Source organism: Pteropus alecto, unplaced genomic scaffold (genome assembly GCF_000325575.1).
Source record: "Pteropus alecto unplaced genomic scaffold, ASM32557v1 scaffold62, whole genome shotgun sequence".
Lineage (NCBI taxonomy): Eukaryota > Metazoa > Chordata > Mammalia > Chiroptera > Pteropodidae > Pteropus > Pteropus alecto.
The window spans coordinates 2,224,471-2,230,103 of NW_006432491.1; positions in this window are offsets into that span (position 1 = coordinate 2,224,471).

Genomic DNA, 5,633 nt, shown 5'->3' on the forward strand with positions numbered 1-5,633 from the left:
CATAAGCAAGCGGTCATAAGAGGAAAGTTCATATCATTACAGGCTTATCTCCTAAAACAAGAACGAGCCCAAATAAACAACCTAAGGCTTCATCTTAAAAAAATAGAAAAAGAAGAATAAATGAAACCAAAAGTCAGCAGAAGGAAAGAAATAATCAAAATTAGAGCAGAAATGAATGATACCGAAAACAACAACAACAAAAATGATAAAAAAATAATAATAAATGCAATAAAGTGTCGGTTCTTTGAAAAGGTAAATAAAATTGACAAACCCCTGGTTAGACTCACTAAGAAAAAAGATAAAGGGCACAAATAAACGAAATCAAGAATGAAAGAGAGAAATTACAACTGACATGGCAGAAATACAAAGGATCATACAAGTATACTATGAAAAGGTATATAACACCAAATTTAATCAGCCGGAAGAAATGGACTAGTACTTAGAACAATACAATCTTTCTAGAATGAATCAAGAAGAACTGGAAAATCTACATAGATCGATCAGCAGTATGGAAATTGAAACGTCATCAAAAACCTACCAAAAAGTAAAAGTCCAGGACCAGATGGCTTCATCAGTGAATTCTACTGAACATTCAAAGAAGATTTAATATCTATTCTCCTCAAACTCTTCCAAAGAACCAAAGAGGAGGCAATACTTCCTAATTCATTTTATGAGGCCAATATTACCCTGACACCAAAACCTGGTGAAGATAACACAAAAAAAGGAAAAACTGCAGACCAATATCCCTCATGGACATAAATGCAAAGTTCCTAAATAAGATACTAGTGAACCGAATACAGCATCATATTAAAAAAATTATACATCACAATCAAGTCAGTTTCATTTCAGGGGCTCAGGAATGGTTCAACAAATGCAAATCAATTAATGTGATATACCACATAAACAAAATAAGAAAATAAGAATTATATGATCATATCAATAAATGCAGAAAAAGCCTTCTACAAGATAAACCATCCATTTATGATCAAACACTTTACAAAATCAGTATAGAAGGAAAGTACCTTAACATAATAAAGGCCATCTATGACAAACCCTCAGCCAACATGATACTTAATGGTGAAAAACTAAAAACCTTCCCTCTAAGATCAGAACAAGAAAAGGCTGCCAATATCGCCACTGTTATTCAATATAACATTGGAGGACCTAACAAGTGCAATCAGACAAGAGAAAGATATAAAAGGCATTCGAATAGGAAACAAAGAAGTCAAACTGTCACTATTTGCAGATGACATAATTCTCTATATAGAAAATCCTAAAGTCTCCACAAGAACACTACTAGAAACAATAAGCAAATGAGGTAAACGTTTTAGATACGAAATCAGTCTTCATAAATCCATAGCATTCCTATACTCTAACAGTGAAGTGTCAGAAAAAGAAATGGAAAAAATAATTTCTTTTGCAATCACAACAAAAAGAATAAACTACTTAGGAATAAATCTAACAAAACAAGGGAAAGACTTATAAGATGAAAACTTTTAAGACCCTGTCAAATGAAATCAAAGAAGATAGAAAGAAATGGAAAGATATTTTGTGTACTTGGATTCAATAAATCAATATAGTTAAAATAATCTTAATACCTACAGCATTATACAGTTTTAATGCAATCCCCATCAAAATCTCATCAACATTTAAAAAAAATAGAACAAAAAGTGATCAGATTTTTATGGACACATGAAAGACCTCGAATGGCATGACATCCTGAGAAAAAAGAACGAGGCTTGAGACATCACTCTGCCTGACTTCAAATTATACTACAAAGTAACAATAATCAAAATGGCCTGGTATTGGAAAAAAACAAACTCACAAGCCAGTGGAACAGAATCCAGTGTCCAAAAGTAAACCTATGTATATGAGCTAATAATTTTTCCCAAATAGCTAAAAACACACAGTGTAAAAAGGAAAGCCTCTTTAGTAAATGGTTCTGGTAAACTGGAAAACCATTTGCACTAGAACGAAACCAAACTGTTGTCTATCACCACACACTAAAATTAACTCAGAATGGATTAAAGACCTGAATATAGGACCTGAAACAATAAACTGCATGAAAGAAAACATAAGAATTAAACTCAATGACCTTGGACATAAAGAGGATTTTATGAATTTGACCTCAAAGGCAGGGGAAGTAAAAGCAAAAATAAGTGAATGAGGCTACATCAAACTAAATACCTGCACAACAAAAGAAATTGTCAACATGGTAAAGAGACAACCATCCGAATGGGAAAATATATTTGCAAGCAATACCTTTGATAAAGGCCCAATATCCAAAGTATACAAAGAACTCATACAAACTCAATAACAACAACAACAAAAACAACAAACAATCCAATTAAAATATAGGCAGAGGACCTGAAAGAACACTTCTTCCAAGAAATCATGCAAATAGACAACAGATTAATGAAAAGATGCTCAACATAGCTATTAGGGAAATGTAAATCAAAACCACAATGAGATATCATCTCACAACTGTTAGAATAGCTGTTTTCAACAGGACAAGTTTTAACAAGTGTTGGAAGTTGCAGAGAAAAAGGAACCCTCATACACTGCTGGTGGAATTGCAAAATGGTACAGCCACTATGGAAAACAGTATAGAGGTTCCTCAAAAAACTAAAAATTGATCTACCATATGATCCAGCAATCCCTCTATTGGGTATTTACCCCAAAGACTTGAAAACTCATATCTGGAAAGATATTTTCACACCAATGTTCATAGTAGCATTATTCATGGCGGCCAGGATATGCAAGCAACCAAAGTGTCCTAGGGTAGATGATTGGATAAAGAAGATGTGGTATGTATATACAGTGGAATATTACTCAGCCATAAGAGATGAAATACTGCCATTTGCAATAATATGGTGGACTTCAAGATAATCATGCTAAGCAAAATAAGCCAGACAGGAAAAGTTGAAAACCACATGATATCACTTATATATAAGATATAAACCTAAAAGCAACAAGCGAACAGGACAAACAAACAGAGAGTCATGAACATGGACAGTAGACTAGTGATTACCAGAACGTAGGCAGGCAGCAGGGGTGAGAGTGGTAGATAGAGTAAAAGGAATCAAATATGTGGTGACAGAAAGAAATCTAACTATGAGAGGGCAACACACAATGCAATGTATATATGTTTACTGTTAAATTGTTCACCTGAAACTTACTGGATTTCATTAACCAATGTCACAAAAAAAATTAAGAAAAAAATGTCTTTCAAAAAGAATTAATCAATCCTATACAATCTCTTAGAAAAAATATAGTCATGCATTACATGATGGTGTTTCAATCAAAGATGTACCTTATTTGCAACTGTGTATCTATAAGATTGTAACAGAGCCAAAAGCTTTCTATCATCCTGTGACATCATAACTGTAGTAATATTATAACACAATGTATTAATCATGTGTTTGTGGTGATGCTGCCATTAATAAAGCTACTATGCAGCCAGTCGTATACAAGTACAGCACAGACAATGCATAATGCTTGATAATTATAATAAGTAACTAAGTTATTAGTTTATTATATACTATTCTATGCTTTTCATCATTATTTAAGAGTGTATTCTTTCTACTTATAAAAATAAGCTTGCTATAAACAGTACAGTGTGTTACTCCCGCAGCAGCCTCATATGTTTTGTGTTTACCTGGTCTCTTGATTACATCATTTTCTCTTGTGCTTAATTTAATCTCTCACTGTTTTTTAAAGTAGCATCTGGTACAAGCTTGAAGCCTAGGAGCAATAGGCTATACCATAGAGTCTAATCGTGTAATTGGTTACATCATCTAGGTTTGGATAAGTGCACTCTAAGATGTTTGCAGAAAATGCAAAATCTAACGGCAAATTTCTCAACTATTCCGGTCTTTAAGTAGTGCATGTCTGTAGAAGAAAAGGGAAACTTTCTCAACTCATTACTTGAAGTTAATATTGCTGTAACATAAAAACCAAACAAAAATAGCATAAAATAAGAAAAGTATAGACTAATGTCTTTCATGAATACACACACACGCGCACACACACACACACACACACACACACAAAAACTCCTTAACAAAGTAGTACCAAATAGAATCCAGCAGTATGTAAATACAACTATAAACCATAACTAACTGATACTTACTTCAGAGATACAAGAGTGGTTTAATATTTTATTTTTCAAAATATTTTAATATACTTAAGTTCAATCACATGGCATCTACTATATAAACTGGCAAAAAAGAAAAAAAATATATGATCAATTGATGCAGTAAAATCTTTTGATCAATTGTATCAATTGATGCAGTAAAATCTTTTGACAAAATTCAACACCCATTTATGATGAAGACTCTCAGGAAAAGAGAAACACAAAAGAATTTTCTCAACTCATAGGGAATATTTGTAAAAGCCTACAGCTAACATTATACTTAATGGTGAAAGACTGAATGATTTTACTTATGACAGGGATTACAGTCATGTGCCACTTAATGAAGAGGATACAATTTGGAAAATGCATCATTAGACAATTTTGTGACCTTCATAGAGTGTAACATCATAGAGTGTAACATAAACCTACACGAATCTTACATAAACATAGATGATATAGCCTACTACTGACTGTAATTGTGTGTGGCACTGCAGTAGGTTTGTTTACACCAGCAACATCACAAACATGTGAATAATGCATTGTGCTAGGATGATACATCTGTGATGTCACTTGGTGATAAGAACTTTTTGTGTTGTACAGGCTTGGAGTTTAGTAGCAATAGTTTATATTATACTTGTGTTTTTGTTAGTTTGTTTCTTTTTCTTTTGATTTTTTATACTACACATATATGTGAGATCATCTATTATAATTTTATGTGACCACTATTGAATGTGCAGTTCATTGTTGACTAAAACATCATTATACAGCACATGAGTACAAGAATTTTGACTCATCAGTACTATTCAACTTTGCACTGGAAATTCTAACCACTGTGATAAAGTAAAGAAGAAATTAAGATAGATGTATTGGAAAGAAAGAAATGAAGCTGTCTCTATTTGCAGATTACATAAATTGTCTATATAGAAAGCCTCACAGAATGTGTAGAAAATTTGCAAAGAAACTTTTATAACTAAAAGTGAATTCATCGAGGTTGTGGGATACAAAATTAACATTTAAAAATCCATTTTATTTCTCTACAAAATGGAAATATGGAAACCAAATTTTAAAATATAACACCATTTACAATTACAAAAACTAAATTCTAAGTTGTAATTTTAATAAAGGGTATAATTTGTATTCTGCTAACTACAAAATACTATTATAAAATATCAAAGACGATATGAATAATTAAAGATTTATAGTGTGTGTTCATGGATAGGGAGACTCAACAGAGTAAATATGTCAATTATAGATATAAACAAAAGTATTCTAAAATTTATATGGAAGAGAAAAGGAAGTAGAATCACTAAAACACAGTTTCCATTTTATTGAAATATAACTGATATGCAACTCTTTATAAGTTTAAGGTGTACCACATAATGACTTGATATATAAATACTGCAAAATGATTACCACAATAAGTTTAGCTAACATCCATTACCTCATATAGTTACAATTTTTTTCTTTTCAGTGAGAAGCTTTAGGATTTCCTCTCTTA